The 12,670-nt window shown below is 36.4% G+C and overlaps 1 protein-coding gene across 1 annotated transcript in view; it reads right to left on the minus strand.

The window, feature by feature from the left end:
* LOC101974694 (uncharacterized) overlaps window positions 1-12,376 on the minus strand; it is a 70,272-nt gene extending 57,896 nt beyond the window's left edge. The window contains exon 1 of the mRNA XM_021734437.3: window positions 11,688-12,376. The gene's annotated coding sequence lies outside the window, so the exon portion shown is untranslated. The remainder of the gene's footprint in view (window positions 1-11,687) is intronic.
* Window positions 12,377-12,670: the final 294 nt, after the last annotated feature.

Below are 12,670 nucleotides of genomic sequence, written 5' to 3' on the forward strand. Positions count from 1 at the left end.
CATTTATACAAACAAAGCAAAATTTTGTAGATTTTGTTCACCAGTATTTCCCCATACTCTCTCCTTCTCCCTCCCTCTTAAGAACCTTAATCTATTGGTCTCACTTCTATTTTCATAATATCCCTCTTTTCTAATTCCTTTTTTCCTCTCTCTAGCTCATCATAAAAGAAAATATCCAACACTTGACTTCATGAGTCTGGCTTATTTTGTTGAGCCTGATGTTCTCCAGTTCCATTCCTTTGCCAACAAATATCATAATTTCATTTTTCTGTATGGTTGAAAAGAATTCTATTGTGTATATATACTATATATTTTTAACCATTCTTCCATTGATGGGCACCTGTGCTGCTTCCATAATTTGGCTATTGTAATTTACATAGCAGCCTTTATATTTTATGTGATTTTGAACTCCTTTGAACAAACTGAAAATGTTTTAAGATAAAAACCAAAAGTGTAGAGAGGGGTACTCTATCATTGAGCTACATCCCCATCACCACCATCCATCTTTATTTTGACACAGGGACTCACTAAGTTGCTGAGGTAGGCCTTAAACTTTGATCTTCCTAACTCCTGAGTCACTAGGATAACTTGTGTGTTCCACTACACTCAGCTGAGTCCTTCAATTGTTCAATGTAATTAACACTGACCAACTTATATTATGCACTCACTTTTATACTTTTTTTTTTGAGAGAGAGAGAGAGAGAGAAGAGAGAGAGAGAATTCTTTTTAATATTTATTTTTCAGTTTTGGTGAACACAACATCTTTTATTTTATTTTTATGTGGTGCTGAGGATCGAACCCAGTGCCCTGCGCATGCCAGGCAAGTGTGTTACCGCTTGAGCCACATCCCCAGCCCACTTTTGTATTTTCTGACAGTTCTGATGTCAATGGAGTCATTTTAAATTCTATTTTTTAAATCAAATTTTATTAAGAAAAAGAATTCCATAATTTTATTAAAAATGTGACACTACTAATTATTAACTTAAAAAAGATGTGGATCATACAAATTATCATAAAACAATCTACATTTTAAAAAGCAAAGAAATAAGAAACCGCTTTTTAATGACTAGCATCATAGTATTTACTTATATCTGCATTTTATGTGATTATGCAAAATCAATGTACTTCCTGGGAACAAGTGGTGCATGCCTTTACTCTCAGCAGCTCAGGAGACCCAGGCAGTATGATCACAAGATCAAAGCCAGCCTCAGCAACTTAGCGGGTCCCTAAGCAACTCAGTGAGACCCTGTCTCAAACTAAAATGTATAAAGGGCTGAGGATGTGGCTCAAGGTTTAAGTGCCCCTGGGTTCAATCCCTGGTACTCCTACCCCCTCAAAAAAGTAAAAGTGATGGGGGAGTACCAGTAAAATACAAGAGAGATCAGTAGAGTAGAGGAAAGGGATTGAGGGAGAGAGGAAGAGGAAAGACAGAAAAAGAAAAGAATGGTGGAATGAAGCTGACCAAACTATCCTATGTACATATGTGAACATACCACAGTGTATTAAGAAAAAGAATTCCATGATTATATTAAAAATGTGGTACTACAACTTATTAACTTAAAAAGACTTGGATCATATCACCTTTATATATATTTACAAGGATTTAAAACTTTTAAAAAACAACTATAAATAAATAGAAAAAAGATCCCATGCAGTAGAGGAAAGGGAAAAGAGGGAGAAAGGAAGGGAGGGAAAGGGAAATTCTGTGGACTGCACTGGAGCAAATTATATTCCATGCTTCTATCTTTATGTCAAAATTAACTCTAATATTATGTATAACTTCAATGAACTAATAAAAGGTTTTCCAGGAAATCATTGTTGCAAGGGTTTGAGAAATGCCTTTTTAATAAACTACTGTGATTTGCAAGAACAAAACTAGAGGCCAAGAGATTAATAAATACAGTTTAATTATAAGAAAGTAAAATTTATAGAACTGCTTCGATTAATTGGAACAATTTCTTAAAGTGCTTGTGTAAGCCTAAAATGATTGTGTTTGATGAAGATGCATTAAACAGAATAATGGCCTCCCAAAGATACCCATATATTAATCCCAGGAAACTATGGATATGTTGTTACATGGCAAAGGAGATATTGCATATTTGATTAAGGTTAAGGATCTTGATTTGGGGAGAGTACCTTATGTCATACAAATGGATCCATCTAATCACCTGAATCCATAAAAGTGAAAGAAGAATGGGTCAGAAGAAAATCTGAAAAGGATTTATTGAGCTGTTATTGGCTTTAAAGAAGGAAGAAGAGAACCACAAGCCAAGGAATGCAGACTGCTTCTGGAAGCTGAGACTGTTCCTCAGCTTACAGTTAGCAAGAAGAAAGGGACCTCAGTACTACAGTCAGAGAGCACTGAATGTGGTCAATGATAGTAATGAGCAGAAAACAGATTCCCCTATTCAGTCTCAGCCCTGCAGACATGTTGATTTTAGACTGCTGAGACCAACACCAGACTTATGACTAAAAAATGTAATACATTTGTGATCTTTTAGCCATTCATTTGCAATAAATTGCTAGGGCAGCAATAAAAAAAAAACTACTAAATTGAGAGTTTTTTTCCTTTGATTTCTTGCACACAGTTAAGCAATGAGATAATAGTGTCACAAGAAAGTACTAAACATACTGAGTGGGGATGTGCTGAAAGGAGCACAGCAGCTCCAGCTATGTCCATGGTGGATGATTGACATGAGGGAAACATGAAGGTAACCAATGAAGGTGGAATAATGCTTTAAGAAAGTATGAAAACATCAGAAGGTCATACCAATGTTATATCAGCAAGTAAACAAAAATTTCCCAATATTTCCCTAAAACTCCACCACTTGACAGCATACAAGATGTCCAATTTCTTCCTGTACTACCACCACTTAATCCAAAAGAGCTTTCACATCTATCATCTTTCTGTTTCTTCTATCCCTAGTAAAATATTACCTAACCAATAGCATAAAATAGCCAAAAATCCATACAAATGAAAATAAAAATGAATTAGAGAAGTTAAGTGCTTTGAAATCAGGTGTCCCTGAGTTTGAATGTAGACTTCACTTATTACTTGATACATTGAACTGAGCAAGTTAACTAACTTTTCTGATCCTGGATGTACTTATGTGTAAACAGGAGGAAGACGTTATTTTATAGAGTTTTGGGAAAACATCATGCAAGGTGCTTAGCACTTTCACAGTGGCACTCATTAATAGTATTATATTTAACTAAGCTAAACCAGCAAATTTTTAAATTAAAATATTTCTCATGTGAAATTGAGAGTATCTGATACATGATATAAAGTTTTAAATTAGTTTTATTTACATTTTCCTTCTTGAAGGATTTTTTTTTCACTTCTCAACCAATATTCTAAGAAACACTCTCAAAACAAGTTGGCTATGTTCTTGTCTTAGCATATGATAAATGTAAAAAAAGTGGATAAGAATAATAGGTACCTTCATCGAAGAAAGTTATTCCAGCAAAAAATATTTCAGTGTTAAGTGGAAGCAAAATCATTTTCTTTTAAAGTAAGACTTCATCCTGTGGTCTGGGACCAATTTATTGCTTTTTTGGAAATCAATATGTAAACCCTTATATGATATAAAGCCTCTAAATAATAAATTGTTCCTTGTCCAACATTAAGCATGCTGTTCTATCTTTGTTCAAAAGAATACCATTAAGTTTAAAGCATAAACTTCATTTTCCATGCTGTATGATATTTACTTTGAAATTTGGTACTTATCTCCAACTTATTTCTCCTCATTTATTCCAGATATGTTTTTCTTCTGTAATGTTTTCATTGCCCTTATATCCATCATCCATACTAAAATTACAATAAACAAAATTTAATTTAACTTATATTTCTTGGTTGTAGATTTTCACAACAATAAAATAAACAATATAACTATTTATGAATAAAAATTGTATGGGAGATGAATAAGAGTCTTTCTGAATGGATGCAAGTCTATATTCCTCATACTCACAAGAATTATGCCTGATATATAATAGTGAGTAACTGCTGAACATTTTAAACTTAATATAAGCTGAATGCAGTGGCATGCACTTCTAATCCCTGTTGTTCTGGAGGCTGAGGCAGGAGGATCTTGAGTTCAAAGCCAGCCTCAGCAAAAGTGAGGCACTAAGCAAATCAGTGAAGCTTTGTCTCTAAATAAAATCTAAGATAGGGCTGGGGGGCTGGGGTTGTGATTCAGTGGTAGTATGCTTGCCTAGCATGTGTGAGGCACTGGATTCAATTCTCAGCACCACATACAAATAAATAAATGAATGTCCAACAACTAAAAAATATTTTTAAAAAGACAGGTGCTGGGGTTGTGGCTCAGTGTTCAAATTCCCTGAGTTTAATCCCTGGTGCTCAAAAAAAAAATTTAATATATATATGGGCACTGACATAATGATAGTTTGACTTGTTTTTAAACTTTACATTAGTGTGAAAGTGATATGCATTCAGTAATAAACAAACTTCCAATCCTGAATTTTATCCTTTTCCAAGATTAATCATATGTGGTATGATAAACTTTTTGTCCAGTGGCAGCAAAAGTACAAATCCCAGTGAACAACATCGTCATAAGAATAAACAACCAACATTCTACATTGTACTGCATTGGTAGGCTGGACTGTTGAGTAGGTGTACTAAATGCATTTTTGACTTATGATATTTTCAACTTTCAAGGTGATTGGAAATGCATTGAGTACTTTTGAAACTTAATTACTCAGGAACACCTTTATGTATGGATTCCCCAATAATATCAGATTTATACCACCTATTTCTCACAGATTTGAAGATCTATAATACAATACATCACAATACACTATGGCTGCCACTTCAATTTTAAACATAATGCACAATGCATATAATTCTTAACTCTTCACCTGCAATAAAGATATTGACACAAATAACTAAGTTCTTTCTTATTCCTAATCCTGCCCCAAATATGGCTCTACATAGGTCTCACCTAAATATGCTAAATGTCAAGTTGAATGCTTGGAATTCTCAGTAATTCTGGATTTCCCATTGTGGTATGAAAATTTGCAATTATGCATTTCTTCCCTCTGGGAGAAGGGTGTGGTGTTTGGAAAAGTGGGAGGCTATGTAGAAGCAAGACTCATTTAAGCATAAAAATAATGAATCTACATAAATTATTGATGAGCAAAATTATTCAAACTATCTAAAAGCAACAAGAACACTAGCTATTTTTAAGATTTGTTTAATAGTGTTTTGTTGTTTTTGTTGTTTGATAGTGTTTTTCAATTACATTAAATGGTGTCAAGAGGTCTTTAAAATATATGTGTGCTAGGGTTGTAGATCAGTGGTAGTGCACTCGCTGCTCATGTGTGAGGCACTGGGTTCAATCCACAGTACACATATAAATAAATAGATAGATAGATAGATAGATAGATAGATAAATGTTTAAAAATGTATATGCAATAGGGCTGAAGACAACATTTTTAACTTGTACTTGCACATGCCAGGCTTCCTTAGATTAGAAAATCTTAAGCAGCTGAAAGAATGAACACTGACAGCAAGGAGCAAGTTAACCAATCATAAACCTCAAAAAGAGAAGTGTGCAAAATCTAAATTCATAAAAGACAAGTGTAAATTCCATATTAAAAATAGTATAATCCTGAAATCTTTTAGACAAGCAGAACATCTGTTTAAAAGAGAGAGATATCTTTTCATAGTAAGACCGTAAAGTGGATCACATTCAGATGCGTACCACACATAAAGATTAACATGGAAAAACTATTTAGGTGAGGGGAAGTGGGAGAGTATAGGGTTTGGAAACCAAGGCACATGAGATTTTCAAGCTCAAATGTAATAGAGAAAAAAATTCTATATAGCCACATTGGTATCAGGAGATTTAAAAAAAATAGAAAGAATTAATTTTGCTCAACAAAAGAAGAGATGTTCATGAATTAAAGTTGCTATCTTGGTGAGGTAGTGTACTCTTGTCACTTTCCATGTTCAAGCCGGACATGTATTGCTATCTCTGAGAGGTATCACAAAGCAACTCCTTTATTAATTCAAGGGGGTATAAGTTCTCCAAATGATTTCAAAGTACACTTGTATCTCTATGATTTTTTTCCATTAGTAAATGACAAATTAGCCTATGTGGAAGTGCAGACAAGGTACATTCCCAAAGGACATGCTACAAAAGTTACAGACTGCCAAAAAATTGTTCATAGGTGTTAGCTATGTTATTTCTTGACACGATTTTATTAGAGTGTGCATATGTAGTAAAAACAGATTAAACAGACTCACAAGTAAACGTTTGTGGTGACTGTGAGAGAAACTAGACATTCTTTCTAATTTGAAATTATCAATTTAAAAAAAATATTTTACTAGATAAGTTTTTGTAAACAAATCTTGATATATTCAATAAATTAGAAAAAAGACAATCTTATGAGAATAAAATGTAAAAATTAGAAAACACAGTTTTATAATGTCTATCTTTTGAATCATCCACAAACAAGAATTTATAAAGTATACACAATTTTTTCCCAGGATATCTAGGGACTTAGCTTTATTGATGAAATAATTGAAAGCAATTACTATAAAATAGTGTGCTATTGGCATTTATATGAAAATATAGTTTAGATATTAAATCAAATAATTGTATACTGGAAGTTCACTGAATACAAGTGTCAGGGCTAAAGGAGTCCAAGTTTAGTTCACTAACACTCCTTTGTCTTTTAGCTTGAGAAACATAAAACCAAAACATCTCACATTATCTTTCTTGCTAGAATTCACAGTGGTACTGCACTGGCTAGTTCTTACCTAACTGATAGACATACTATTATTGTCAGAATTACTGCTTGTGAAAAAAAAATAATAAGATTGCTAGTGCTAATCTTGTTTATTTAAGTGAGTTCTTAGAATCTGACAATGCATTAACCCCATAAAATTGGCCCAAAGGAACCATTTTCTGTTTTAAAATGGTAAATATTAAAACACCAAAAGACAACTTAGATATGATTGGTCTTTAAGCTTTATTAAGTTAGGAAAGATGACAGGGTAATTTTTATGGTTTGCACCTGTCAAAAACAGAGTCTTTACTATTGCAGTTTACAATGATCAGGAGATTCTCCCTCAGGCTATGGCCACTGTTGAAACACAAATGTGTGTCACCAAGGATTTGATTTCTAGTAAGAAAATCTCTTAAGAAATCCACATTTATGATATAGCACACTGCAAGTGTTCAAATCTAAAGTTGAAAGTAGATTATATCTACCCAGTAAGGTCTGTATTATCCTAAGTCTTTTGTCTTTAAGATACTCCTCCTGTATCACAAATTGTGCTAGAGACACAATCTTACAAGTGTTTTATGCTACCTATAAAACAGATTTTCCTTAAAATTGCCTCAAATAGTCCATCATCAAGAAGTCTGAAAATTGTTGAGACATTTCAAGTGTCACTCAGGATTTTAAAAAAGAGAAAACAAACTTGGACTTTAAATGCATAAACAAAAAAATGAAATAGCCTTTCTGTTCAAGTTTTGAAGTAAGTGAAATGTTTTGTATTTTATCTTTCACTAACATAGCAGCACCATCTTATCTATAGTATCAATAAAGAGCTACAGATAAGCAGAACCTACACTAGGTTTAGAAAAAGACCATAAAAAGCCTTTATATTTTTCTTTGCTTGCTCAATTCCTGCAACACATTTTTAATACAATCAAGTACACTTTATATTGACATTTCACAGTCTTGGAGAAAGTACCCAATACTTTAATAAAAATCACCAAATATGTATTAGACATATCACAGAAAATAATGATAAACATTAAAAACCAACACTGATGTTATAAAATGTACATACAAAATTATTTATATCAATTGTGAAGAATCCTATATTCAAAATATTTAATGTTTACGAATTATTTTACAGGCAAATTTCCAGTAGATCATGACTTTTCAAGCAGTCAGAATTTATTTCATTACAATGCAAAGAGTTTACGTAAGAAATTTTTTTAACCTATGTTTGGCAGTCAAACAGTTGTGAGAGCACATACACTACTTGAGTTGGTAATCTAACTTAGTCTTTATAATTTTTGAGTGAAATTTTATGTTAATACCAATTTTGCATGTAGGATGTTTATAAAATATAAAGAAATACTGATAGGAACATGTTAAATATGATGTTTTTATTTCATGCCAAGTGAGGCAATGAACTATGATCTAAAATAGTCAAAAACTACACTATATATATATAGTTTGTTTTTTTAAGTTAATTTAAACTCCCCAAGCAAGTGTTTCCCTTTATTTAATATTTTCTCTTGGTGTATATGTACTTAACAATAAGTATTAAAATATTTGTAAAGAAATTAAAAATATGTAGAACTTAAAAATATATAGGTTGATTTGAATCAAATACTTTAGCCTCCCATCAACACTTCTAACATATTTTTCCATAAAACAAAAACAAAAGCTACCTATGTGTACCACCAATGATCAATATTTGACATTGTAAGACCTGTGGTATTTTCTAGATTTTATCTTCTAAATCAGTTCACTAATTTGACCAGGTCAAAGAGGTAAATACTTAAAAGGAAGAAAGTGATTTACTGAAAATGTTTTATTACATTGTATCTGGACTTGTGGATAGTATGAATTAATAAAATATGGGCATATATTTAACCATCCCTAAAAACCAACAAATCAGCTGCTATTGGAGATGTGATTTGCAACTTTTGGACAGTATGAATACTAGAAACATTTATAACCATTATGAATTCGAACTTGCAGATTTTAGTAGATTTTGTTTATGATAAAGTCGCCTCTGGTGAATCTTTAGTGATTTCTCACCAGCCATGATTCCTAAAGTCAGCAAACGTATGCTATTTTATCAAATAATGCGAAAGAGTTCAATTAACTTGTCCACCTCCATTAACTTGTCACCTTTGTTAATTTATGCTTTTGACAAAACATCTTTTAAATATCAGATATAGCTAGGTATTTTTTCCAAATATAGTCTAAATTTTTACTTCATAAAAAAGTACTTAACACCTATAACAAATAAAATAACCTATAGTATCAAAAAGGAATATGAAAAATAATCTGAAAATAATTCTGAAATGTCCTCATTTTTTTTTCAGTGCTTTCCAGGGAATAAGTTCTTTTGAACCGAAAGCATAAATACACTTCCTCAGCAACTGAAAGCCTTTCAAAGAACCATATAGATATCACTGTGTATCTGAATCTCACATAAAACAAAAACAAGTTAAAACTGGCAACTCACAAGACCAAAAATTTACATAAAGCAGGAAAAATTCTTGCATTTTTTCCATCTGGAAAATATTTTAAAGTGAACACTTTCCCCCCCCCCCTCTCTCTCTCTCTCTCTCTCTCTCTCTATATATATATATATATATATATATATATATATATATATGAGATTTTTATATATTTTTTTTACTCAAAAGATTTTCTTGCACCAATTTTATTTTTTAAAAAGTGCCAGCTTTCCTTCACTCTTTCATCTACCAAAATAAAAGGATTGTGACTAGTACTTTAAAAGAATGTTTTGTTATATCTCATAAAATTTGTTTTTAAAGCTACACTTTAAGAATTTGACAAGATTTTGTAAAATTCTAAAAAATCTTGGATAGACTTCTCAATGCATTTCAGTATACTTTTACTTAACATACATTTCTAAAATAGTAACATATAGAATATTTTTTTCCATCTGCTGCAGATAAATAATTGCTCAAAGTATAATCTGCAAGAATTTGAACTTGGTTAAAAGATGCAATATCAAACTTATTAATATTGACATACAACTACAATATAAAAGTCTTGATTGACAGACTCATTTTCTGACCAATATGTTAACTCTGAATGTTTCAAAATTACCAAAAATACTATAGAAGACGCTCATGTATAACACACCACCAACATCAATCATCAGACTTTAAGGCATTACACAAAATAAATCAGGTTTTGGATAAATAGAATTTTTTTTAAAACCCATGTTAAATATTAAAGTTTCCTAATGCAATCTCTTAGCTGTACCTTGTGCTTTTTTACATTAGTAATTAGATTAGAATTAAGCTATTTAAGTGAACATAAACTATAGAAAAGGAAAACAATGGTAAAATGTGGGCATGCCAATCTCTTTCAATGTTAGCAAGCATGAGGATTTTCTAATCTTGTAGGCAGCAGACAGCCTTCTCAGGTTCAAACCGACCCTGGTCCCAAATTGACAGAACAACCGCTTTTGTTCCCTCCAAATTTCCTTCTTTCAACTCCTCTAGCAAAAACATTTCCTATAGCACTTAAAATATTTTCCTCCTTTAGCAAGGAGCTTTAGAACCAGGTCATCCACTACTGCCACTCACTTGACTGAGCATCAGGTAATTAGTGCAGCCCTTACCTGGCAGGTGAGCTCCAGGTGGCCTTCACACAGGTACTGTGTGCCTTGTCAAAAATGCTGAGGTCATGTGCTCCACCATCTCTTGGTCATGTTCAGCTAGCCACTGTCCTTCCTGCTGGAAGCTACACCTCTGTGCATCACCTGTCTTTACAGAGGCGCTACTACCACCTTTGCAAATCAAAGAAGAACTCAGAATCCAAGATGGCACCAACTTGCCCCTATGTGCACACCCCCAGCTCCAAGAGTGCTCTGACAGCAGGCAGCTGTGGCCTCATGTCATATGCTGCCTCTGGGCAGTGGCTGCAGCACCCTCCCAAATGGAAGCACTCAGGGCTGGGAAGAGCATGCTCTGGCCCTTTCTGTTCACACCTTTACCCCACACTCTGCCCTCTGCCTTTTGTTTACTTCTCTATTCTGTGTCTTTTATTTTGTATTCCCTTTATCTTGGGCTGAAAACTTGCAAGATGCAAACATAGCTGCAATGTGGCACCAGGCTGAGTGATGGCGGCACTGACAAGGGAAGGGTAATACACAGTGACCACACAAGCACACACACAGTCATAGCCTTATTCACTCCCACGAACTCACGTGTCATACAAGTACAGACTCACAAAAACTGTTCATGCACACAGATACACATACACACAATACCTAGATATACACTTGGACATCTCCAGACAGGTGCACACACATTCTCATATGCACATACTCCAGTCACATATACTCATGCACACACAGCCATATTCATGGACCCACACATTCACAGTCCAGACATGGAAATGCTATCCTTATCTCCACAACCGTAAACATCCCCAACCTCTACAGGGACCTGGACTGAGCTATGAATCCAGAGGCCTGAATAAGCTCGAGGTTGGCCCAAGGGAGAGTGCAAGCAAAAACCTGCCATCTTCCTGTCATAGAAAGAAAGCCAGGGGTGAGGAGACCCATATGCCAAAGGAGCAGTCCATACCCTCTGGCCTGGAACGCTAAGTGAAGGGGCCCTCAGACTCCTAGAGTTGTCTCCCAGGAATGAGAATGTTGGGTTGTGGGAGGAAGTCTTCGTGGCCCCAAATTGAGCCTCTCCTTTTTGCTGAAGGCTGGGCTCCCTTGGGCATCCTCTTTCCACATCACCCCCCACAACAGGCCTTCCTGTCCCCAGGAGCTTGACTCTCCTTTAAGATCTCCTCACTGAGACCTGTCCCTCCACAAAATGGGATCCCACCCAGACACCGCAAGGTATGCCCCCACCTGAGGGATCCTCATGCTGCAGCTACCCCTACACACTCCTTAAAACACCAGAGGTACCGCTTACCTCCAGCCCCGCAACCCCGGGACTCACAGTCACACTTCCAGCAGAGAAAGACGCCCACCCTGGGTCAGACCTCCTCCAATGTGGCGACTCCCTTCGCTCAAGAGGACCTCCCCAGAAGCTGCAGTCCTCCGACCCACACGGTGCCTGCACCTTTCCCTAGGGGCTCCCAGCTTGGGTCCTTGGGCTGGGTCCCATGGGGGCGGCTCTGAGCTCTGGAGGCAGCAGCTCCTGCCTTCCAGCTGCAACAGCCTTGGCTCCTGCCCTCCGACATCTCTGGTCCTCTGCTGGCGGCACTGTGGGATCCTGAATTCTGGACGCCACCAACCAGGTGATGTTGGGTCCCGCACTCTGGTGGCAGCGTCATTGGCTCCTACACTCCAGCAGCAAAGTCGCCTCCTGCATTGGAGCGAATTCAAGGCTTTGGGGGCCGCCGTGGCAGCAGGTGGCGGCGGCTCCCGCACTTCAATGCTTGCGTGCTCTGGTGGCTCCCTTTTCCTGGCGGCGGCGGCTTTAGCTCCTGCTCCGCAGCGGTACCTGCGCTCCAAGGGCTCCCGTGCTCCAGCTGCAGCTTTGTCTTAGACACATGGCCGCTCCTTCTGGAATGCAGCGGTAGCTACTCTGGCTCCTCCAGCTGCTCCAGCTCTTCTGGCTACTCTGGCTCCATTTCGGCTGCTCCTTCTGGGAGGCGGCCGCGGCTCCTCCCCCGGCTCCTCCCCTCCACCTCCTCTCCTCCACCTCCTCCCCCCCACCTCTCCTCCACCGCTCCCCCCACCTCCCCCCCCCCCAGCTGCAGCGTGGACTGGAGGACTCGCTGTTGGATAAGCACAAGTTCTCTGCCCTGGCTTCTGCTTTTCCCTCAGGGGGCGTGGGGCCATGAGCAATTCTTAAGTTTCCACCAATGTCCAAACCCTTGTTAGCATAAACATGAACCAACAGCATTGACCCAACAGGTATACATACCACTAGCTGAGCACACTCAACTG

The sequence above is a fragment of the Ictidomys tridecemlineatus genome, chromosome 8 (assembly GCF_052094955.1).
Source record: "Ictidomys tridecemlineatus isolate mIctTri1 chromosome 8, mIctTri1.hap1, whole genome shotgun sequence".
Taxonomy (NCBI): domain Eukaryota; kingdom Metazoa; phylum Chordata; class Mammalia; order Rodentia; family Sciuridae; genus Ictidomys; species Ictidomys tridecemlineatus.